The sequence below is a fragment of the Pelophylax lessonae genome (assembly GCF_965119305.1).
Source record: "Pelophylax lessonae genome assembly, chromosome: 8".
Taxonomy (NCBI): Eukaryota; Metazoa; Chordata; class Amphibia; order Anura; family Ranidae; genus Pelophylax; species Pelophylax lessonae.
Window position 1 is genome coordinate 150,417,859 of NC_138775.1, and position 25,611 is coordinate 150,443,469.

General features: G+C 43.3%; 1 protein-coding gene across 1 annotated transcript in view; it reads left to right on the forward strand.

Moving 5' to 3' along the window:
* Window positions 1–513: 513 nt before the first annotated feature.
* LOC309561996 (uncharacterized protein C1orf21) overlaps window positions 514–25,611 on the forward strand; it is a 188,339-nt gene continuing 163,241 nt past the window's right edge. Inside the window, exon 1 of the mRNA XM_082266091.1 lies at window positions 514–760. The gene's annotated coding sequence lies outside the window, so the exon portion shown is untranslated. The remainder of the gene's footprint in view (window positions 761–25,611) is intronic.

Sequence of the window (25,611 nt, forward strand, 5' to 3'; positions counted from 1 at the left end):
TGTGTCACTGCATGACTGTACTTTGATCTGGGGAGACCTGACCCATTTCAGCCGTGGCTTCCTTTCGTCATTTTCATTGAGGATAGGACTACTGGGAATATAACGAAACAGCTTCCCATGACATTTGAAATTGAAAAACATTGCCTTATATATTCACTAGTGTCTATAAAGCTCTAAGCAACTTACAATATATCAGTCCTATAAAAATAGACGTGCCAAGGGTCACTGATCTTCAGCACTGACATCCTCTTTTACGTTAACCCTTTTGGTGCCAGAAGCTTTTTAGGCTAATGCAGTATTTACTGTAAGCATACCGTAAATCTTTCATTAATGTAGCAGCAAAAGGTTAATCTTTTCTGGCTGCGGTTTGTCACCAATAAAAAAAAAAAAAAAATAGCAAAGCTCAGCTACAGAGGTATTGCTATCAGAAAAGGATAAGAAGCATTTCTGCCTTAAGCCACAGCTGTGTTTTGTGCCTGTGTATTATGAAGGCCTGCTAGACCGGCTGTCTAAATGAGTAGCTGTCTCTCACCCCTCCCATCCCCTCCCTTTTTTCCCCTCTCTCCTGTTCTTTTTTTTTTTTCCCTTCTCTTTTCCTGCTGAGCGATTGCAAAAAAGGAGCTTTTTTACGCTTCTGTTCAGCTGCGCTTTACCCTAAACGTCTATTCATCCCACCGTCATCGCTTCCTATTTTGCGCTCTGGAGTAAAAGGAAAAAAAAAAGGCATAATCGTTTAACCCAGCAGCATCATCGCTGAAAGGTAGGGGAGGCTGAACTCAAGGCACTGTCAATAGGGAGACAAAAAAAATAATTCCTTTTGTGATTTCAATTGTGCTCTGTTTATTTATATGTGGGCTGGAAGAGCTTAAAGGCCTGCAGTCTTATGTCAGACAGTTAAGATTGGGTTTCTTCCATATCCTTACATGTTTCTATTTATAGATGACTGCTTGTTTATAACCGTCCATATTTATTTTACAAACTAAAATTATATCATGTATTGCATTGGATACATTGTACATTTCCTTTTTATACATTTTTTTTTTTTCTTTTATATATTTTGATTCCAAATTGTAACCCTATACTACATCACTCAGGTAAAGTCAAGTTTGCTTCAGCTGTCTATTTATTTTGCAGATTGTTGTGACACTTTTTTTTTTGCATGACTTTTTTTTTACCTTGCTCTATTTTATATGTGTTGGTATTCAAAGGTTTACAGTGAAATCCATTCAAATTCCATTTTGTTGAAATTCAGCTGGTAGAATAACGTGGGTGTGTGCATGGAAATCTTGATGGTATATATGATGATTTAACTCCTGTAATGCCAGAGGGCATGTCTTTGCCTGTAACTTTTTTTTTTTTTTTTCATTTTTATTTTATGACGCATGTAGACTCTCCTCTTCCTGTTTTTTGCACCATGTCTCTCAGTGATATCTTTATGAACTATGAGAATTTCCCACTAGTAGCATTTTTGTGTGTGTATATGGGCATAGCTTGGTCGTCCGGAGTAAAATATGGACCTGTATTGTGGAAGTTGCTTCACCCAGGGTCAACAGTCAATATGTTGTTTCTTTATGTCTGGGACATGTCTTTCAGTTTAACAGCATGCTGACAATATCAGGGATTCATGGTCCCTTACTGCCTGCAGTACAATAGGGCAGAAGGTGAACACTAATGAACTCTTTCACTGCTACAGTATTTTCTGTGGAAGCTAATTACCATCAACAGGCTCAGTGATGACTGTCAGATGAATTTTAATCTGATGCATGCTGTTCAGTTGCTTAGCACATTTAGGTTTTACCCCGAATGTTGTGAAATGTACTGCTCCCCCTGTTCACAGGCGAGAGGGGTAACCCAGTTCATACATAGGTTCTACTTATCAAAACACCATCTGCAAATAGCGATGGACAAATCTGCCCTGGTTCAATTCACCAAGGTACAAAATGGCAAAAAAACACTATTGCGCTTAAAGTGATATTAAGACCCCGTTAACACAGGGAGCGACGCTACTTGCTGGGGCGACATCCACAGACTTCATATCATTGAAGTCAATGCAGGTCACCTCCAGGTCGCCCCAAAGTAGTACAGGACCCTTTTTCTAAGTCGGAGCGACTTGTGTCGCTCCTATTAGAACGGGTACTGTGCTAATCTATGGCAGGCGACCAAGTTGCCTGACAAGTCACGCTAGTGTGAACCGGGTCTAAATACTCTTTTTTTGTTTTTGTTAAAAATTACAAACATGTCATACTTTCATCCTCTGTGCAGTGGTTTTGCACAGAGCAGCCCGGATCCTCCTCTTCTCGGGTTCCTCTTCGGCTCTCCTGGCCCCTCCCTCCTGTTGAGTGCCCCCACAGCATGAAGCTTACTATATGGGGGCCCATAAGCTGAGCCACAGCTCCCTGTGTCCACAAAGCCCACCTCTCTTTCCTCATTGGCTGACTGACTTTCATTTACAGCAGCAGGAGCCAATGGCCCCACACTGCCTTCTCGGCCAATGAGGAGGGGAGTCCTGGGCAGCCGAGACACTCCACACACATTGCTGGATCTAGATGGACCTCAGATAAGTCTTAGGGGGCTGCTGCACACAGAACGCTTTTTATCTTCATGCATTAAGATAAAAAACCTTCTGCCTTTAGAATCACTTTAACGGGCCATACACACTATAAGATTTTCTGAAGACTTTTCCCTTCAGATTTTTCTATGTAGTGCAAGGGCCTGCCAGATTGCATACAAATTGAAAGTGTTTAGGTTTGACCTCATATTATATGGTTTTGGTAAATCTAAAGGAAAAAGTCTTCAGAAAATCTTATAGTGTGTATGGCCCATAAGTATGATCGCCCAGCTCCACTGAAGTGGAGGTCCACTTCACCAGGGGTATTGCTTCAGGCCTCACTGCCCTCTAGGACTAGAGTGTCCTTGACATCTATAGGAAATGGAACGAAGGAGGGCGCACCAGCCTAGTGTAGTATCCCACATACATTTATTGAAGTTATAAAAGCTACTCACAAACATAAGTTCTGAGGAAGAAGGCCAATCCTTTGAAATGCATCAGCCAGCAGGGGCCCCTGAGCGGACCCCCTACAGTCTGGAGATTGTTGAGTCCAGTGCTCAAATTCAATAATTGTATGTGGCATAATGCACTAGACTGGTGAACCCACTTTCTTTCATTTTTACTATCAATTCACCAAGGGTTTTGTAAATCTTGCTCAAAATGTTGTGAACCCAATGAACATAAAATGTACATTGATCATGTCGTTTTATGGTGTCATTTATTACCCTATAATAGAGTAAATCTCCACATTGCAGTTGTTAGCAGTTTTTATTTAAACATGAGGCGCAGCATGGCACTACACAACTTGCATGACCTCAGTCTGTAGTCTGAGAGACTGACCTTTCCTGTGAAGAAACTACATATCGTACAATCCCTGCTTCTTTCAGTCTAGTGCTGGTGCAGGTGAGAGGTGCACAGTAGTTTGATCTGACACAGCCACAAGTATGCAGAGCATTCATAGATGCAAGCTTACCATGCTGGTAGATTTTTTATTTATTTATTTTTTTATTTTATGCTAGCACTCCCGCATTTTGGGAAGTGACAAAGTGGATGGCAATGCATGCCTCGGACATTGAATGATCCAAAGCAAGAAGTGTCCCTTTTTGAAGAATAAGGACAGGCTAGTTGTAGCAAATCATGTACATGAGGGAATTGATAAGGCAAACAAACTGCATGGGGAATAAAGCTACGCTAATACCTAGTAAAACAATATAAACCTTTGACAGTGTATGAAACCTTTTTTAAATAACATGCTTAGGGTGCCAAAAAACTACACTCAGTATCCGTGTACACTGTCAGCGTATATTTGGTTGTGAATTTTTTTTTTTTTTGGAGCTTTATCGAGACACTTCTTTCCAGATACTAACTGCTTTATAACCTCTGTAAGCTCCTTGTTAGACCTTTTTAAAGGTGTATTTTTTTTTTTTTTTTTAATGAGACATGTCATCATACTTACATGCTCTGTGCAATGGTTTTGCACGGAGCAGCCCGGGTCCTCCTCTCTGGTCCCCTGCTGGCACTCCTGGCTCCTCCCCCTTGACCAGTGGCTCCAATAGCAAGCCGCTTGCTGTGGGGGCACTGGTGCGTGCTCGCTCCTGACCCCAGCTCCATGTATCCATAAGACACACAGAGCCACGGCTCTCTCCTTATTGGCTCACTGACTGTGATTGACAGCAGTGGGAGCCAATGGCTCTTGCTGCTGTGTCCCAGTCAATGAGGAGAGAGAGACCCAGGGCTCCCGTGCACATTGCTGAATCAAGAGGGGGGGTCAGGTGAGTTAAGAGGTGAGATTTCTCTGCTCTGGATCAACTGTGGGTATAGGATTGTGTGTGTATAGGATTGCTTTCCCCTTTTTGTTAGTTTAACTAGATGAACGTGTTTTTTTAACCAGACTAATTATGTAAATGCAAAAAGGTAAACTTGTGTATGGATCTTCTGCCCCCTTCTTTCTGAATTTATAAAATTATGTAAAAATGTAATAGCCATAAGGGAGTATTATGTCTTCATCCCCAGGTGCCCCTGTAACTGAACTTTGCTGCAACATTAATCTGGAGGTATCTCTATAAACCACTATATATACCTGTGCGCAATTCCACCACGACTTCTATGGGGTCCTTTGCTGATAGTACCTGTTTTGTACATTGGATGTACATACTATTATTATTCTGTTCTTTATGTAAAGCTTGTATTGTCTGCTTACTGGTGAGCATCAAGGGCCGCCGCATGCAGCCTTGCCTATAGGTAGCGACGGCCCTCGATGAGCACTTCATTTGTGCTGCTGGACAGACTGCCTAAGAAGACACAGAACTCCCTCCCCTGCCCCTACCTCCACCCCCAGCAGGCTTGTAGTTCAATTGGGACTATAGAACAGGTATCACTAAATGGTGGACCAGCAGCCTGTCTGGGTGTCCTCTCCTCTCCCATGTGACTCCTTCTTCCCCCGCCACTGCTTTCATCCTTACAAAGCAGGTAGAAGAATGTTTGAGCAGAAGGAGGGAGCTGTCCAACTTTTCAAGGTAAAAAGCCTGTGATTTGTTGTTAGGGGTGGTCCTAGCAACCAATCATCTGTCTGTTTAAATGGAAAGGCGGACAGCTCCCGCCCTCTTCTCAGACGTGCCGCATCTTCTGTCTTCTACCTGCTGTGTAAGCTAAAGGAGGGGGCATTCACATAAAGGGGACTGGGTTACAAAAAAGGAAGGCGGTTGTAAAGGGGACCGGGATACCTGAAAGGCAGGGGAGTGGGGTGCAAGTAAGGGGGAGGGGAGACAGCTGTAGAAAAGAATGGGATACAAGGAGGGGATGCTGTGGAGAGTACTAGGATACATGGGGGGGGGGCAAGGATCCAAGGAGGGGGGGCTGTGGAGGGCACTGGGATACAAGGAGGGGGTGCTGTGGAGAGTACTAGGATACATGGGGGGGCAAGGATACAAGGAGGGGGCTGTGGAGGGGGCTGGGATACATGGGAGGGAGGTTGTGGAGGGGATTGGGATACAAGGAGGGGGCTGTGGCAGGGACTGGGATGCATGAAAGGAGGGTCTGGAATGCAGGGAGGGGAATTGTGGAGGGGACTGGGATACAAGAAGAGGAGCTTGTGGAGGGGACTGAGATGCAGGGAAGGGGACTAGGATACAAGGATTGGGGGGGGGGGGGCTGTGGAGAGGACTGGGATACAAGGATGGGGGCTGTGGAGGGGACTGGGATACATGGAAGGAGGGCCTCAGATGCAGGAAAGGGGACCGTGGAGGGGACTTGGATACATGGGAGGGCCTGGGATGCAGAGGAGGGGACTGGGATACAAGAAGAGGAGCTTGTGGAGGGGACTGGGATGCAGGGAAGGGGACTAGGATACAAGGATTTGGGGGGGGGGGCTGTGGAGAGGACTGGGATATAAGGATGGGGGTTGTGGAGGGGACTGGGATACATGGAAGGAGGGCCTGAGATGCAGGAAAGGGGACCGTGGAGGGGACTGGGATACATGGGAGGGTCTGGGATGCAGAGGAGGGGACTGGGATACAAGGAGGGGGGCTGAGGAGGGAACTGAGATACACGGAAGGAGGGACCAGGATGCAAGGAAAGCAGGCTGTAAACGGGGGTGGGATACAAGCAGAGGGAATTTGCAGGGTTCTGCAGTGCAAGTAAGGGGGCAACTGTTAAGGATACAGGGATGCAAATGGGGGGGGGGGGGGCTGTAAAACGGACTGTGGTACAAGTAAAGGGGACTGGGGTAAAAGGGGGGCAGTGAAGGGGACTGAGGTGCAAAAAAAATGGGGATGTTAAGGGGACTTAGATGCAAGGAATGGGGGCTGAGGACAGTGATTTGAAGGGGGAAGGTCTGTGATGTAAAGAGGGGGGCTGTGATGTGAAGGGGGAAAGAGGGCATTTATGTAAAGGAGGCTGTGATGTAAATTGGGGAACTTGGATGCAAAGAGGTCTGTGATGTAATGCGGGCACTGTATTGTAAAGGGGTGCAATGTGATGAAAAGAAGGGCTATACTGTAAAGAAGGGTGCTGTGGTGTAAAGGGGAGAATTTATGATGTAAGGGGGTGGGGCTGTGGTATGAAGGTTCCAAGTCATAGCACAAACAGACTTGCACCTCTGCTGATTGAACATTTTAACGACCGTACCTCAGAGATTTTTAATTCAACACCCCCGCTGTAGAGAGTTCAGGAGAGAGGGAGTACACGTGTGGAGCCTTTTTGAGTCTGCAGGTGGACTGCACAGCACCTCTTTCCTCCAACTGACCCGGCTATTTTTGTACTCCACCCCTAAGGGCACTTCCTCAGGGGCAGCTGGGGGGGTGGTAAAAACAAGTGGCTGAGCCATGGTTTTACCTTTCCCCGGCTTCTCACCAAACTCCTAGCCTGACTGGGCTGTACGCATGCCACGGTGGTCATGCTTTGCTGACACAGTATTTTTAAAGCAAGCAGCAGAGTTTGACAGGTGGCAGGTGAGTTAAATTTGGCTGCTCCACAACTGCAAGGCAAACTCTTGGCTCACAGTTGCGGTACAGTCCCACAATGTCCGGCAATAAAAATTTGCAATTCAGCAATTTCTAAAAAAGTCAACCAAAAAAAAAAGCTGGCATCAGTAGGTAGCAATAGTGCTTCCTGAACACCTGCCAACAGCTGATATATCACCTATTGAAAAGCAATCCACTGTGGGTCACTTTTCAGAGGGCAGTAGGCATTGCCACAAATGGGATAGAGACCTAAAAGCTGAAAGGCATCAATTTTACACTCCCCGCCACCCAGGTTGTCACTTCCCATGTTGCCCCCCTAACTTGCGTCAATCCCTGGCCACTTTCCATCTCCAACTTGCAGGTTTTACTAATCAATCATGTCCAAACCTTCAGATGACTGATATCATTCATCAGCCAATTCCCACCCCCCAGCGCACATACATGCATACACTGAACAAAATTAAAAAGCAACACTTTTGTTTTTGCCCCATTTTTCATGAGCCGAACTCAAAGATCTAAGACTTTTTTCTTCTTTGTACACAAAAGGCCTATTTCTCTCAAATATTGTTCACAAATCTGTCTAAATCTGTGTTAGTGAGCATTTCTCCTTTGCCGAGATAATCCATCCAATTTACAGGTGTGGCATATCAAGATGCTGATTGTACAGCATCATTATTGCACAGGTGTGCCTTAGGCTGGCCACTCTAAAATGTGCAGTTTTATCACACCACACAATGCCACAGATGCCGCAAGTTTTGAGGGATCGTGCAATTGGCATGCTGACTGCAGGAATGTCCACCAGAGCTGTTGCCCATGAATTGAATGTTCATTTCTCTACCATAAGCCATCTCCAAAGGCGTTTTCAGAGAATTTGGCAGTGCATCCAACCGGCCTCACAACCGCAGACCACGTGTAACCATACCAGCCCAGGACCTCCACATCCAGCATCTTCACCTCCAAGATCGTCTGAGACCAACCACCCGGACAGCTGCTGTAACAATCGGTTTGAATAACCAAAGAATTTCTGCACAAACTGTCAGAAACCGTCTCAGGGAAGCTCCTGTGCATGCTCGTCCTCCTCATCGGGGTCTCGACCTGACTGCAGTTCATCGTCGTAACCGACTTGAGTGGACAAATGCTCACATTCAATGGCGTCTGGCACTTTGGAGAGGTGTTCTCTTCATGGATGAATCCCGGTTTTCACTGTGCAGGGCAGATGGCAGACAGGCATATGTTATGGACAACGAACATGGGTGCATTTTATTCATGGCCATTTTGAATGCACAGAGATACTCTGACGAGATCCTGAGGCCCATTGTTGTACCATTCATCCACGACCATCACCTCGTGTTGCAGCATGATAATGCACGGCCCCATGTTGCAAGGATCTGTACACATTCCTGGAAGCTGAAAACATCCCAGTTCTTGCATAGCCAGCATACTCACCGGACATGTCACCCATTGAGCATGTTTGGGATGCTCTGAATTGGTGTATATGACAGCGTGTTCCAGGCAGGGCCGGATTAAGAGCATCATGGGCTTGGTGCTGAGGATTTTGAAGGGCCTTAAGGGCCGTGCCTTGGCATGCACCCAGAGGAGGAAGGGTGCAGCCATGCATGCCTAATTCAACATGGGATGCTGTCTCTGAAGCCCATAAACACATCCATGCATCGGCAACTGTCCCTCCTTGTCCGGCCTTCGCGATGTGTGGGTAGGTTCTGAGGGTGCTACCTGGGGAAGCGAGCATAGAAGCCAGACTTCTGTGTTTACAAGTGACAGAAGAGCGGTAACAGTGAATATGGCCAACCCGGGGCCTATATAAAAGGTAGGGGCCTGGAGCTGCAGCTCCAATAGCCCCTACGTTAATCTGGCCCTGGTTCCAGTTCCTGTCAATATCCAGCAATTTCACACAGCCATTGAAGAGGAGTGGACCAACCTTCCACAGTCAACAATTGACAACCTGATCAACTCTATGCGAAGGAGATGTGTACATAGAAAAGTCTTCGATCTTTGAGTTCAGCTCATGAAAAATGGGGGCAAAAACAAGTGTCGCATTTATAATTTTATTCAACATACATACATACATACATACATACATACATACATACATACATACATACATAGACATTCCCTACGCAGTCACTTCTAACCCACCCCCCCCCGTCCCCCCTTCAACAGAATTTATACATTAATATCCATCTGTGTTACCACTTCACACCCTCCTACTGATAGACACCTCTCCCCATCCTGGCCCCACAAGTGAGATCACTCCCTCCTTGCGTTCTATGATCGAGATAGCCACTCCGGAGGGAAAGTAGGGTTTCAAAATATTTTTTTTTTTTTTTTGGGAGGGGGTGTCCCTGAATTGCAGTTTGGTAATGTGGTCACCCTTCTTCTGGGTCTTCCAGCCAGGTCCAGAGGCGCAGCTGCGGGCCCGGAGCCTGCCGATCATGGCTGGCTGGAGGAAGCAAGCCGGTGCCACCACTATTTGTCTTCAGGCCGGGTCTAGAGGCACAGGTGCAGATCTGCGGACCACAGCTGAAAAAATAGGTAGAGAGGCGCCACAAAAATCTCCCCCCTTCCTACTCCACTCTTTACAAGGGCAGGGCAGAAGGGGTTGAGGCAGGGGCGGGGCCAAGGGGGGACAGCAAAATTAGATTTTGCCTAGGGTGTAAAAAATCCTGGCACCAGCCCTGTGTGCATCTATATACTTATGGTTTCAGTTATAAGCTGGTTGCAGTAGAATTTCTGCTCCCAATTACTTTGATTAGATTACTGGTTAATTTCCCCAGAAGGGAATCCCTTCTGTTAGTATCAAGCCCACTTTTCCACTTAGTGAAGGTTCTGGTTCTATCATTTACCCTACAGGTTTAGCACAATATCCTGTTTGGTGGAGGACCAGTTATCATAATTCATATTTCTCTTGTGGGTCACAGGAGTGCATTTGTGTACTCTTGTGACCCAGAGTCATTGGACAACAGGCTAAAGCCCACTGTGGCCTGAAATTGTCAAGCTGCTCCAGTTTCTGGATGTATCCTGACAATGTCAGGGTCCATCCAGATGTCTAACTGGTAGCTGGCTCATCTTCTCAGCATTCTCCCACCACCTTTCCTGCCTGAGGCTCCAGTCATTGCTCTCTGTTTAGAGCAGACTGAGAACAGAGTGATCACTCAGTTCTCGGGCTTAGGGCCGGCAGGGAGTGTATGTGTTTATTATTTTAGGGGGGTTTTTTCCACACTTCACCTTTTTTAAGTGCTCCTGTGTATAGACCAATTTGACTCAACCTACTTTTCAAGCCCTGTGTTTGGGGGGAACTTGGTAGGTATAGTATGTTTCTTATGCACCCAATTAATGCCCTTTTGTACAAAAACTATTATTATAGAAATCAATTTTAACAACTAATTCCAGTCAAAATATTTAGAATAGAGTATTGAAGGGTTGCATTGGTTACATTCATGCCCCGTGTGACTTCACCATAGGGATTTTACCAATTTTTTTTTTTTCTGTGATACCAGAAGGCACAGACACTTTTTTTTCTCCCTTTTGCTGTCCCCTGAGATTTTCTATCACCTCTATGATGCCATCTGGGCAAGTAGTAAGACAAAATGGAAACAGGGTCAGTAATAAATACCCGATGATTCCAACTTTCATCTACTCTAATTTAAAATTTTACAGGAGTACTAATGTCACATTCATTACTTTAGGTAATAATAAAGACTATTAATCGCTGACTCAAAATGGGCATAAAAGTGTAAGGACCCTTTTCTCCATAGAGCACTGGCACCTGCTAATTCATATTCTTTTGGAAAAGAGGAACAGAGCTGTCTAGATCGTGCCATAATCCTATCTATTCAGAAAATTGTAAAGCGACCAGTGTTTACACGGAACCACTGTCAATATGTGGACTTTAAGGGCACACCATGAGACAGATATAAACTACACAAATTATTTGTAAAATAAGAGTTAGTGAATAGTTTAAAACCATATATCAATAAAAAGTCGAAACTGGCCCCTTTCCGAGCTCATCTCGTACAAAGGAGATCAACGTCTCCTAATCATTAGAGTCATGTACATCATACATATAAAAATTGATATTTGCTGGTCAACACGTTTCCCACACGGCTTCTTCAGGACCATAAAGATGTACAGACAGTTTTTTTATTAAACGGCTCCTTTTGTTCCTAACACATTACTCAGTCCATATCTGTATAGATATTCAGCATTATATCTTTCCCCATTGAGATCTGATGTGTGTTCCTTTATTTATTTTTTTGGGCAGTGTGTGTGTATATGTATATGTATGTATGTGTATGTATATGTGTGTATATATATGTGTGTGTGTGTGTGTATATATATATATATATATATATATACATATATACACACAGTATCTTACAAAAGTGAGTACACCCCTCACATTTGTGTAATTATTTTATTATATCTTTTCATGTGCTAACACAAGTAATGCCACTTTGCTACAATGTAAAGTAGTGAATGAGCAGTGTAAATTTGCTGTCCCCTCAAAATAAACAACCCTAAGTTGAAATGTTCAAAGTGTCAATATTTTGTGTGGCCACCATTATTTTCCAGCACTGCCTTAACCCTCTTGGGCGTGGAGTTAACCAGAGCTTCACAAGTTGCCACTAGAGTCCTCTTCCACTCCTCAATGACGACATCACGAAACTGGTGGGTGTTAGAGACCTTGCTTAGCCAGTCCATCACCTTTACCCTCAGCTTCTTTAGCAAGGCAGTGGCCATCTTGGAGGTGTGTTTGGGGTCGTTATCATGTTGCAATACTGCCCTGTGGCCCAGTCTCTGAAGGGAGGGAATCGTGCTCTGCTTCAGTATGTCACAGTGTAAATTTGCTGTCCTATCAAAATAACTCAACACACAGCCAATAATATCTAAACCACTGGCAACAAAAGTGAGTACACCCCTAAGTCAAAACGTCCAAATTGAGTCCAATTAGCCATTTTCCCTCTCCGGTGTCATGTGACTCGTTAGTGTTACAAGGTCTCAGGTGTGAATGGGGAGCATGTGTGTTAAATTTGGTGTTATCACTCTCACTCTCTCATACTGGTCACTGAAAGATCAACATGGCACCTCATGGCAAAGAACTCTCTGAAGATCTGAAAAAAAGAATTGTTGCTCTACATAAAGATGGCCTAGGCTATAAGAAGATTGCCAAGACCCTGAAACTGAGCTGCGGCATGGTGGCCAAGACCATACAGCGGTTTAACAGGACAGGTTCCACTCAGAACAGGTCTCCCCATGGCCGACCAAAGAAGTTGAGTGCACCTGCTCGGTGCCATATCTACAGGTTGTCTTTGGGAAATAGACATATGAGTGCTGTCAGCATTGCTGCAGAGGTTGAAGGGGTGGGGGGTCAGCCTGTCAGTGCTCAGACCATACGCCGCACACTGCATCAAATTGGTCTGCATGGCTGTCGTCCTAGAAGGAAGCCTCCTCTTCTAAAGATGCACAAGAAAGCCTGCAAGCAGTTTGCTGAAGACAAACGGACTAAGGACATGGATTACTGGAACCATGTCCTGCGGTCTGATGAGACCAAGATAAATGTATTTGGTTCAGAGGGTGTCAAGCATGTGTGACGGCAACCAGGTGAGGAGTATAAAGATAAGTGTGTCTTGTCAAGCATGGTGATGGGAGTGTCATGGTCTGTGGTTGCATGAGAGCTGCTAGCACTGGGAAGCTACAGTTCATTGCGTGAATGGCAACATGTGCTGTGACATACTGAAGCGGAGCATGATCCCCCTCCCTTCGGAGACCAGGCCGCAGGGCAGTATTCCAACATAATAACGACCCCAAACACCCCTCCAAGATGACCACTGCCTTGGTAAAGAAGCTGAGGGTAAAGGTGATGGACTGGCCAAGCATGTCTCCAAACCTAAACTCTATTGAGCATCTGTGGGGCATCAAACGGAAAGTGGAGGAGCGCAAGGTCTCTAACATCCACCAGCTCTGTGATGTCGTCATGGAGGAGTGGAAGACCGGTGAAGCTCTGGTGAGCTTCATGCCCAAGAGGGTTAAGCCAGTGCTGGAATATAATGATGGCCACACAAAATATTGACACTTTGGACCCAATTTGGACATATTCACTTAGGGGTGTATTCACTTTTGTTACCAGTGGTTTTAGACCTTAATGGCTGTGTGTTGTTATTTTGAGGGGACAGCAAATTTACAGTCTTATACAAGCTGTACACTCACTACTTTACATTGTAGCAAAGTGTCATTTCTTCAGTGTTGTCACATGAAAGGATATAATAAAAATATTTACAAAAATGTGAGGGGTTTACTCACTTTTGTGAGATACTGTGTGTGTGTGTGTGTGTGTGTGTGTAATAATAAATAAAAAAAAAAAAAATATATATATATATATATATATATATATATATATATATATACTGTATATATATTTTATGCTTTAGCATTTTGGCTGGAGTTTAATGCCCTGTCATGTGATCGCAATCCCTGTGCTTTGTGAAATAAAAGGCGGTTAGTGGGTGTGTACAAAGTCTAGCGCAGAGCGTCATTTCTGGGAGACTGTTTACTGTCAGAGCTTGCTTGTGAATGAGCATGGTTTTTTTTTTTTTTTTTGTTTTGTTTTTTTGCTAATCAGCCATTAAGCAATTCAAAAAGTGTATAATATAAATGTTTGTTATTTATCAAATATATGAAGGGTAGATTTTAATTCTTGACTAGAATTTTAATAGAAGTTAGACTCCAAGCATACTAGAGCTAGTATTTGCAGTAAAACAGAAAAGGTTCAGCTTCCCTATTCTGAAACCTGTAGCTTGAAAACTAAAGAAATCTTAGCTTCCATTCAAGGCTATCAAAAGCGTATTTTTCTGCGTGACAAACTACTAAAGCTTTGAAATCTCCAAGAACAGGGTCTCCATACTTTCAGCTCCAACTGTTTGGTGCTTGCTAGCCAGCTAGATCCAGGAGGGGGTGTTTCTGGATGTATTGAAAGCCCCATTAAAAACACCAGTTCAACAAAAAATGGGGGCTAAATACCCCTTCTTTCCAATACCTACTTTTTTCAATGAACCAGTACCCTTTGTCTACATGTTAGTGTTCGTTTATATGGGCAGCAAATAATTGCTTCTTTAGTAGGCATTTCTCATACAGTAAGCCCAGATGTCAAACAGCCCAGGTGCGGTGACAAATTCTCATGTATGCAAGCCAGCTCTTGGTGCAAAGGAGGCCACTAATGCATTTCCAGGAGGTTCATCTTAGAGATTTTGTAAGCTTCAGTAATTTGTGAACTCAATGACCTGAAATTGCATTGACTGTTAGCAGATCAGGAATGCTCATGTTTCTCTTTCTCTTTTTTTTTTTTTTTAAATAATCTATTTTTCCATAATCTGCCTTTTCAGGTACCATTTATTATGTAAGCCTATCTAGATAAAAAAACAGATATATTTACACAACAAAATCCACAAGTAAATAGACTAGGCTGATAAACTAAGCATTGCCATGGTATAAAAATTACATACTATAGCTGTGCCTGCTTTAAAACATCGGATTGAAAGTCTATGGACTATGGCTACAGTGTCTAAGTGCTATGTTTTCTTTTTCCTTTTTATTATGACTCTTTGTGTAATCTTACATCTGATTTAGATACTTACCTTGGTAAACTACCTGAAATTTAGAATTCCAAGATCTCAAAAATAAATACACCTACACACCTTCCTGGTCTTTAATAAGCCACTTTTTACATATTTTCACTATTAAATTGGAACTAAACCCACAAATTAAACAGTTTTCCAAAACGTTTATATTCAAGGCATTCCATGGATCATAGCTGTCAGTGTGCCTAAGTGTGCTCTCAACCAAACAGTCAAGCCTTTCAATGGCTGGTGTCATGGCTAATCACATGTACAGTACCATGGCAACTGCTGATCAAACAGACTAAGATGGCAGCTTCTTTGGCTGTAATGGATAGAGGGGTTTATTACCAATAACACCAAAGGGTGGGTTCATCCTGTACCTTTTTTAATAACCCTCCATTTTTTATTTTAACCAAACAAAAGAAAACCCTACACCTCTAAGATCCGGTTCACACTATTACGACTTGCCAGGCGACTTGGTCAGCCTGGCAAGTCGCGCACCGTCGGGTCCATTGAGTAGTACAGGACCGGTTCTAATAGGAGCGACACAAGTCGCTCCGACTTAGAAAAAGGGTCCTGTACTACTTCGGGGCGACCTGGAGGCGACTTGCATAGACATTCATTAGATGAAGTCCGTGCAAGTCGCGCCGAAGTCGCGGTGCACGCGTCTATACAGGTCGCCCCCAAAGTCGGAGCGACCTAATGTGAACGGGGACTTAAAGAGTGGGAGAAAATTTTGACTTTAGTTTGCCATACAGAGAAAAGTAAACTTTTATATAAATAAAACCAAAAAATCGTTATTTTACAATGTAAAATCCGAATCTATTTGCAGATTCAGCAAACGTCACCATGTATAAGTTATGACTGAAATTTAACAAACATCATAAGTATATGCAACTGTCCTTCAAATGACATCTAGGATCATCGCGTTTCATGATTAATTGCTTCTTTAGGGTCAATGCCTACCACATATACTGAACATCAGGCTATTCTATGAAATACTGGAACTATTTTCTTCACGTGGGAAGATTGCGCAAGGGGATCCAAATCACCTCCACCATGAAAATGTGCCGGTTTGTGATCCTCCTTTTTGCTTTTTAACCAAAAATGATTCAGACCCTGCTCTGTGTCTTTTATTAAACCACATGCCTCATTGCCGATTGTTACATTCACCTGGGAGACAGGTTACCATCAGATTCACAAAATGGTCATAATAGAGGGGAACAAAAGTGGGGGGGGGTAACCCCCAAAGTGCTGGTGTGTAAACGTGTAACTGAAATTTTGCCACTTTCATCAATAAACTCCACCTTATTGAACATGTACCGCTATGGGTCAAAACTGTGAATCTTCACACTCAGATGTAAAAAAAAAAACCCATGCAGATTGACTATCCCGAGGACTTGCATCATATATGGCCAACAAAGCATCAGCCTCCCAGCAAAAACTGTCTGCGTCAATATGGCACCTGGGCAGGTGCATATATCAAATATGAACCCAGACACCATTTAAAGGACAGTTGCATATGTTTGTATGGAGTGTATCTCTGAAATTACAGAGCTCTCGCCTAGGCGAGATGGATGAGGGCTTGGAAAAACCAAAAGGGATACAAATAATCTAGGAATGTTGGTACCATTGTGCTAATTTTTTGAATGTACTCATATTACCCTTCGACACACCTTAATCTTTTGTCAGTTGCATATGTTTGTTACATTTCAGTGGTAACTTATAGGACATTTTTTTTTGCCCTTCCATGGACACCTTTGCTCCAGGAGAGGAAAACGCTGCAGAAAAAATGCACCTCAAGTCACATTCATGAATGTTAATGCGCATTTGGGGTTAATGCATTCTAATATTTATTCTGGCCATTAGAATGCATAAAAATGCATGAACATGCTAGAGTTAATGTGCATTTTTGCGCATTTTATGTTTTTTCTGCCCAAATGCTCCTGTACGCTATTTTAGGGAGTTCAGATTTCTGCCTCTAAGCGCTTGTGTGTGCATGAACACATAAGCTAACATAGAGAGGTGTTTAGAGGCAGATAAAGGAAAAAAAAAAGGTCAAACGCCTTTAAAAGCGGTGTGTTTGACATCCTGTGTGCATGCAGCCATAGATCATGGATCCTCAAACTACTGCCCTCCAGCTGTTGCGGAACTACACATCCCATGAGGCATTGTAAAACCCTGACATTCACAGGCATGACTAGGCATGATGGGAATTGTAGTTCCTGAACAACTGGAGGGCCATAGTTTGAAGACCCCTGCCATAGATGGTCACATTTTATGAATCTGCAAAAAGACTCTGTGTTCAAATTGTTTAATAATGATTTCTCAGTATGGCACACTAAAGTCCAATTTTTTTTTTCCTCACCCCTTCTTTTGGGGGTGTAGAATTTCTTTGATAGGAGGGTTTCATTCACTTTAAAGCTACAGTGGTGGTCACCTGACCCCCCCCCCCCCCCACAGTTCCAGAATCAGCACTGCTTTGTGGGCGGAGTAGAATAGTGAAGACATATCTCACAACTGTGACATGCAGCATCGTCGTGGGGCTTCAAATCCCAATGCTGACTGCTAGGGTTGGAAGCATTATAATTGCACTGTTGTCATAAGCACTACAGAACATGTGACCATGACCGTCTGTGCAGAGAGAAAGAGACGGGGTATCCGTCAACCTGGAAAGAGGGCAGCAATTTTAAATGTCAGCAGTGGGGAGGAGATGGTGAGCTGGGCAGTGAAAACTACTATTTCAAAACTGGTGTAAAAAAAGATATGAATCTGGAGTAAGAAGTTTTTGGCTCGGTAGCTATGTGAATAATTTAATAAGATGGGTTCTGAACTAATAGGTTTATTCTATGGTAACGTGGGTTGGGGGGGGGGGGTAAAAACAGATTCAGTAGGACAGCATAACAATTAGAAGCAGCAAAATGTTAAGATGTCAATCCGAAAACTTCTGTAAATGGCCAAAATATAACATAATGGAAAAGCAAAGCAGGTTTTATATTGCATTGACATGTATCCTCTCTATTGACCATTTGAGTCAAGATTCAGCAGGATCATTGTTTTGTGTGTGTTGGTGTTTTTTTTTTTTTTTTTTTTCTTTTTATATAGAAAATTTTTCCCATTCTGCCCCATTAGGCTTATGTAACTGGAAAATTTTAGCATTGGTTACACGCTGCCTACTGCATGTGTCCTTGATCAGGAAAAAGACAACCTGCAGAAAGCAGTGTGTAACCAATGCTAAATTCTCCAGTTACATAAGCCTAGATATGAGGGTTACCAAAGCATTTTTATACTGGAATACTTTTCAGGGGTAGGTTAGTCCAACAGACCCGCTTGCGTATCAACTGAAGCAGCCCAACACATCATGACTAATGTGACTGCATGGGAAGTGGTGACTCCAAGGCCTGATGGACTAGAGAGATTCCACAGGCTAAAGCCATGACCCTATAATAAGGATTTATATGTTTTATGATCTGCAGGGTTGCCATCAAGGTCACCCCCTTGCTAGTCTTATCTATAATATAACTTTTATGTGCAGTGATGTCATTTAGCTAAATGTTACATCTTTATTGACCCGTTAATGTGTTTTGGCTAAAACCAAAATATATAGAACAGAATATAAAGTCAGTAAATAAAAAAAAAAAGACTGGGCAATCTCAGACTACAAATCCCATCTTGCCAAGCCACTGTGGGGGGGGGGGGGGGGGGTGGTCGGTCAGTCTTGCAAAGTCTCCTTGGATTTGTAGCTCCTCAGCAACTGGAGTGCCAAGGTTGCCTCTACTCTGATGTACATGATTTTCAAAACTAACAGAACTAGTTAATTAACCAGCAGCTTGGGCAAAATTACCTTAAACTGTATCACAAAGCACAGAGTATTGTACGAGTTAATTTTCCCTGTAGATAATGACATTTATGATTTGTTTATGCTTCGAGTGGAAGGGGTAGGCCCCAGCAGTGCAGGTTTCTTGCACAGAATAATGTTTTTTCTTTTTAAAGTGGTTCTAAAGGCATGAGGTTTGTTTCTATATAAAAAGGTGAAACAACTTTCAGTATCAGCACCCCCCCCCCCCCCAAAAAAAAATACTCACCTGGCTTTTATTTCCATCTAGCAATATCTGCTCTCTTTTCTCTTCTAACAGGTACAGAGGCAGCAGTCCTGTGAGGAGGGGGCAGGGCTGAGCCGCGCTCTGTGTGTCTATGGACACACAAACAAGAGAGTGCAAAATCTGGTGCAGCTTTGCATTAAAAGAAATCTGCTTGCAGGTTTTATTGACACAGCTCAATTAAACAACCTGAAGTTACAAGCTGATTGGCTCCCATGCACTGCTGCACCAGATTCTGAGTGCGCCAGTTTTAGTAAATTTCCCCCACAGAGCCTGGCTCACGAGTGAGCCCGCAGGAGTGCCCGCATAGCAAGTGGCTTGCCAAGAGGGCACTCGCAAGATGAGGAGGAGCTAAGAGGGCAGGCAGAGGACCCCAGAAGAACAGGTTCAGGGCCACACTGTGCAATACCATTTCACAGAGCAAGTTACATAGTTACTCAGGTTGAAAAAAAGACACCCCTCCATCTAGTTCAATCAATAAAAGGGGGGAAAATATAAATAAATAAATAAATCATACAATCCCATATACACAATCCTATACCCACAGTTGATCCAGAGGAAGGAAAAAAACCCAGCAAAGCATAATCCAATTTTGCTCCAGCGGGCAAAAAAATTCCTTCCTGATTCCCTGAGAGGCAGTTGGATATTCCCTGGATGAACATTACCTATAAATGTTAGTACCCAGTTTTATTATTGTTTTTAATTGTTATTAATATTTATATATTATGTACATTTAGGAAAGACTCCAGGCCTTTTTTAAAGCAATCTACTGTGCTGGCCAGAACCAGCTCTTGAGGGAGTCTATTCCACATTTTCACAGCTCTTCCTGTGAAGAAACCTTTCCATATTTGAAGAATAAATCTCTTTTCCTTTTAGGTGTAAAGAGTGCTCCCTTGTCCTCTGTAAGGTCATTAAGTGAATAAGTCAACATCATGTTCACTATTTGGACCCCTCATGTATTTATACATGTTGATCATATCCCCCCCCCCCCTCTAATCTCCTCCTCTTCTCAAGAGAAAATAAATTCAGTTCCTCTAATCTATCCTCCTAGCTAAGCTCCTTTATGCCTCTTATCAGTTTAGTTTCCCTTCTCTGCACTTTCTCTGGTTTCCCGATATTCTTTTTGAGAACTGGTGTCCAAAAACTGAACTGCATATTCCAGATGAGGTCTTACTAACTTATACAGGGGTAAAATTATGTCTCTCTCTGGAGTCTATACCTCTCAATACAAAAAAGGACTTGGCTCGCTTTGGAAACCTGCCGCTTGGCATTGTGTGCCATTTATGAAGCTTACCAGAACATCTAATAATCTAGCAGAACCAGATCCTTCACCGTTTAATCACCCAGTTGTATTCCCCCCAGTATGTATGATGAACGCATATTCTTAGCCCCCAAGTGCATAAGTTTACATTTATTAACATTAAACCTCATTTGCCACATAGTTGTCTAATTAACCTCCCTGGCGGTATGAGTGTGTCAGGAATTATGTACCAAAAGCGGTACAATTTTTTTCATGGAAATTTGGCGTTATGTATTATAGGCCTACAATTCTTAGTAATTACTGACTTAAACCTGACCAAAACAAGACTCTAGTAGACATCCCAGATGTGATAAATTTGAAACACAAACGCATGAATTATAATCGAATCAATAATATTATTTTATTATGTAATATATAATATATATAATAAAATTATATTATTGATTAGATTATAATTAATGCGTTATATATATATATATATATATTGTGACAGGAAGTCAGCTAAATCTGGGAATGTAGTCACAGGAAGGAGATACATTTTCCACCTGATTGAGAAGTCCATTAATTAATTTAGGGTGTTGGCTACAGAGCTAGCCAGCAGGAAGTTGAAAGGCCTTCACCTGTTCAGAATGAGGGAGTTAAGGCTCTATAATTTGTTCAGAGAAATTCCTGTTGTTTGCTGCCTCCAGAAGCTGTGTCCTGAAGCCATGTGGGCTGGGAGCAGGAGGACAGTCAGCGTGTGCCTCCCGACAGGATGTGTGGGCCTGGGAGAAGACCCCCCGGAGTGATGTGTGCCCGGGACGGTAACCAAGGGTGAATACGTCTCAAAGGTGAGAAGACGAAGTGTTTCTGTGTGAAAGAAACAAAAGGACTGTGTTGCCCTGTGAAGCTATTATAAAAGGACTATTGAGTGTCCGCTGTAGGACAAGGAAGTCTGCCCGACGGTAGGTTGGAGACAGACACTTAGGCAGGTTCCAGTTGTGAGAAGGTAGCCGCCCACAGAGGCAAGGATTTATTTTCTGTTTTATTTTATTTTGGATGTTTTGCTGCATACAGTCTGGTGAAGAAAACACCATTTAATAAACCACACTGTTTGTTTGCAAGCACTTGTCGGCTACCTCTCTGGGAAAAACACCCCCCAAGGGGTCATCCACACCCGCCACCGAGCTAATCCCTCACATATGGTGGAGGTATGCAGTGGGCATAAGCAGAGATCCCTGCAAGGAAGTGCAAATGTTTGATGAACTTTATCTGGTGCATGAGATTGCACAATCTATGTGTGCAGGAGAGAAGATCCTGACAGAAAAAAAAAAAAAAAAAAAGTGTTTTAAAGAGACAGGGGTCTCAAAATTTTTTGATGAACTTTGTTGTGTCTGGTGCAAGTGACTGCACAAACTGTGTGCGCAGGAAAAGAGATCCTGCAAGAGAGAGAAAAACTACATGTGTTGAAGAGACAGTGGTCTGAAAATTGTTTGCTGGACTGTGAAAAATTTGTTTGTGGAGTTATTGAAGATGGGGCGGTCCAAACGCCTGAAGAATGCAAAGATAGATGAAATGAGAGACCGGATTCTATGGATGGAGGGGATGTTGCCGTCTGAACCAGCCCCATCCATGCCTAAAGAGAGTCTACTAAAGAGGAAGGTTGTTGTCCCTAGCAACACTGATGAAACCGCTATGGAGACGCAGTGTGCTCAGATGAAAAGTAAACTCAAAATGGAGGAGATGTTGAAACATCTGATTATATCAAATACAGCTCAACAGCAGGCAAATGCGGATTTTCAGCAGAGCTTTGCAGCTCAACAAAAGGCTCATCAAGAGAGCATGGCAGGCTGGAAACAGAGACGCCAGCAGCCAATGGAGGCCATCGGTATGGAGGAAACCGAGTATGTGTGCAGGGCTAAGTTGGATGCCTTGCAACGGAAAATGGAAGAAAAGGAACAAGCCTTGGAATTGCTTAAAATGGAGCATAGAAACTTGCAGGAAATGAATGAACTACTCAAGTCTCATGTGTTACAGTGGGAAGAATCCACTGCTCTTCTTTTGGTCGAGTTGCAAAAACGCAGAGAGACTATAATGGAGAAAGATACCATCCTCATGGAAAAGGAAAGTGAAATTCAGACTTTGCAGAAGCAAAGTATGGCTGATATGTTGGAGTTGCGTAATCAGCTGGAAAAAAGTCTTCAGTCTTTGGGAGCTACAAAAATAGACCTGCAGGAGTCGCAGGAACAGAATGTTGCTCTGAAAGCGACATTGTCTCTCAGCGACAAAGAGAAAAGTGAAAGAGAGGCTAAATTACTGAGTACTGTGTATGAGCTCACTACTTTGAGCAATGTGGTAGATGAATGGCGTGCGGACTGTGAAAGTTGGAAAGGGGAAGCCCAACGTGTCCAGCAGCAGTTAAAGGAGAAAGAAGCCTGTGTGGCAGAATTACATTCTTATTCCCAGATGCTAGCCAATGAGGTGAAGGCTCTTATGCAGGGAAAAGGAGATTGTGAACATAAGAGGGAAAAAGTAGAGGCACAGCTTCTGGAATCGCAAGTCAAGGTGTCAGAAGGTGACCGATTGTGTGCTAAGCTGTCAGAGAAGGCAAACCGATTGCAGGTTGAGTTGGACAGTGTCACAAATCGGCTTTCTCAAGCAGACCGCAAATCTAGAGAAATTGCGGAAGATTTTTCTATCTTGGAATCGCAGCTGCAAGACACGCAGGAACTCTTACAGGAAGAGAGGTGTCAAAGGCTGAGTTTTAGCACAAAGCTCAAACAAATGGAAGATGAGAAAAATGGCTTCCTGGAACAATTAAAAGAGGAGGCGGAAGCAAAGAAAAACCTATCAGAGCAAGTCGCAACATTGCAAGCTCAGATAGCGGATATGAAAAAACGCATGGAAGAAAGCGTTGGTTCATTACAGTGTGTTGAAGATGTGAAAAAGAAGTTTGATCAGATGCTTGGTGAAGAGAAGACTGTGTCTGCAAAATATGCAGAAGAACGCGCACGTGCAGAAACGGAGGTGCGTGATAACGAGAGCAAAGCCCTGTTCTTGGCTCGCTCTTTGGAGGAAGCTCTAGAGTGTAAGGCTGAACTAGAAAGTGTTAAACAGCTGCGTACAGAAATGGAAGAATTGGTCAGCTCCAAGGATGATGTTGTGAAAAGCGTTCAGGAGCTAGAAAAGTCTAAGCGAGCCTTAGAACAGCAAGTAGAAGAGATGAAGATTCCGTTGCAGGAACTGGAAGAGGAATTCCAGGCAACAGAGGATCTGTCCCAAAGAGGGGATAGTGTGCCTGATGCAGTTTTTAAAAGGATCAGTGTTTTGGGGTCTGTCCTGAGTGAGCCTCAGAAATGTGATGACACGTGGCTTGAATCACCCCTTTGGAATAAACCGTTCCTTCAAAAACTTCAAGCATTGGAAAATGTATCATTAGAACTTCAGCAAATAAAGGAGTTGTGTAAGAAATGTGATGATTTCTCAGTTCAGGCTGAAAACCTAGTGGAGAAAACTAAAGCGGAGAAAACTAAAGCAAGTGATATAAATCTGGGAGGAAAAAGCAAACGCCACCTAGTGGAGAAAACTAAGGCTGTTGGTGAAAACGTGAAGCAAATGAATTTCAAGTGCCTTTCAGAGAATATTTCTAAAATGAAACTGGTGAAAGACGGGTGGCAGAAGTTTGATCGTGATCTTGAGATGCATTCCATGTGGAATTCAGATAGAGAAAAAGAACTAGGTGACCTTGAGCGGTCAAATAGTTCAGCAGAAAGTGCATTGAAGAAACCTGTAAAAGAATGTGTTGCAGTTCCATGCTTCTTCACTGATGCAGAGAGGAGGTCTATAATGGATACCACCCAGATCGCTGGGTTAAACTGTGTTGTTGCCTTTGACCCCTATGTTGGTGGAAGGAAAGTTGATGATGTTCTGGTTGGCTTCTTCTGTGAAGAGTTTGGCAAGAAATATAAACTCAATATCAAATCAAATAGTAGGCCTTTACTGCGACTCGCTCAGGAGGGCGAAAAGTTTAAGAAGTTGATGAGTGCAAATGCTTCAGATCTGCCTATGAATATGAAATGTTTGGTGAATGATATTGATATCTCTGGGAAAAGGAACAGGGGTCACTTTGAAGAAATGTGTGACAGCCTGTTGTCTCAATTGGAAAATCCTCTGCACAGCATCTTAGAGCAAGCAAAGCTCAAGAAGGAAGATCATTCCCTTTTACAACAAAAAGTCAATGATTGTGTACAGATGTATGGAGAGGCAACTCAAGTCACAGAGGGATGTCAAGAGTCCCTACTTGGAACAAAGCTTAGTGAAGCAAAGGTTCTCAAAGTTTTGTGGAAAACATTTATGGATTGCAGAGAGAGGCGTCTTAAGAATGTTGAAGACATTAAGACTAGCCCAATTGAGTTGCCTATGGATCACGGTCCTCCATGGTGGATTGGACAGACGGTTATGAGGGACAAGCTGTCTGACATTTATGAGAAAGCTGTCAATGAAGATGACAGAAACGAGAAGGAGCGAAATGATGCCAAAAATGCAGTTGAAGAATGTGTATATGAGATGAGAGACAAACTGTGTGGCATTTATGAGAAATCCGTCAATGAAGATGACAAAACAGTTTCATCCGGAAGCTTGAGGATAATAGGAGGCTTATCAGTGAGTCAGCAGTGCCTGACACATGCGTGCCTGGAAATATGTGTCCCAACCCTAGGGTTGAAACAAGAGGGGGGGGTATGTGACAGGAAGTCAGCTAAATCTGGGAATGTAGTCACAGGAAGGAGATACATTTTCCACCTGATTGAGAAGTCCATTAATTAATTTAGGGTGTTGGCTACAGAGCTAGCCAGCAGGAAGTTGAAAGGCCTTCACCTGTTCAGAATGAGGGAGTTAAGGCTCTATAATTTGTTCAGAGAAATTCCTGTTGTTTGCTGCCTCCAGAAGCTGTGTCCTGAAGCCATGTGGGCTGGGAGCAGGAGGACAGTCAGCGTGTGCCTCCCGACAGGATGTGTGGGCCTGGGAGAAGACCCCCCGGAGTGATGTGTGCCCGGGACGGTAACCAAGGGTGAATACGTCTCAAAGGTGAGAAGACGAAGTGTTTCTGTGTGAAAGAAACAAAAGGACTGTGTTGCCCTGTGAAGCTATTATAAAAGGACTATTGAGTGTCCGCTGTAGGACAAGGAAGTCTGCCCGACGGTAGGTTGGAGACAGACACTTAGGCAGGTTCCAGTTGTGAGAAGGTAGCCGCCCACAGAGGCAAGGATTTATTTTCTGTTTTATTTTATTTTGGATGTTTTGCTGCATACAGCCTGGTGAAGAAAACACCATTTAATAAACCACACTGTTTGTTTGCAAGCACTTGTCGGCTACCTCTCTGGGAAAAACACCCCCCAAGGGGTCATCCACACCCGCCACCGAGCTAATCCCTCACAATATATATATATATATATATATATATATATATATATTATTATATTTATTATTATACAGGATTTATATAGCGCCAACAGTTTGCGCAGCGCTTTACAATGTGAGGGAAGACAATACAGTTACAATACAGTTCAAAACAGGAGGAACTAGAGGACCCTGCTCGTTAGAGCTTACAATCTAGAAGGGAGGGTCAAGTGAA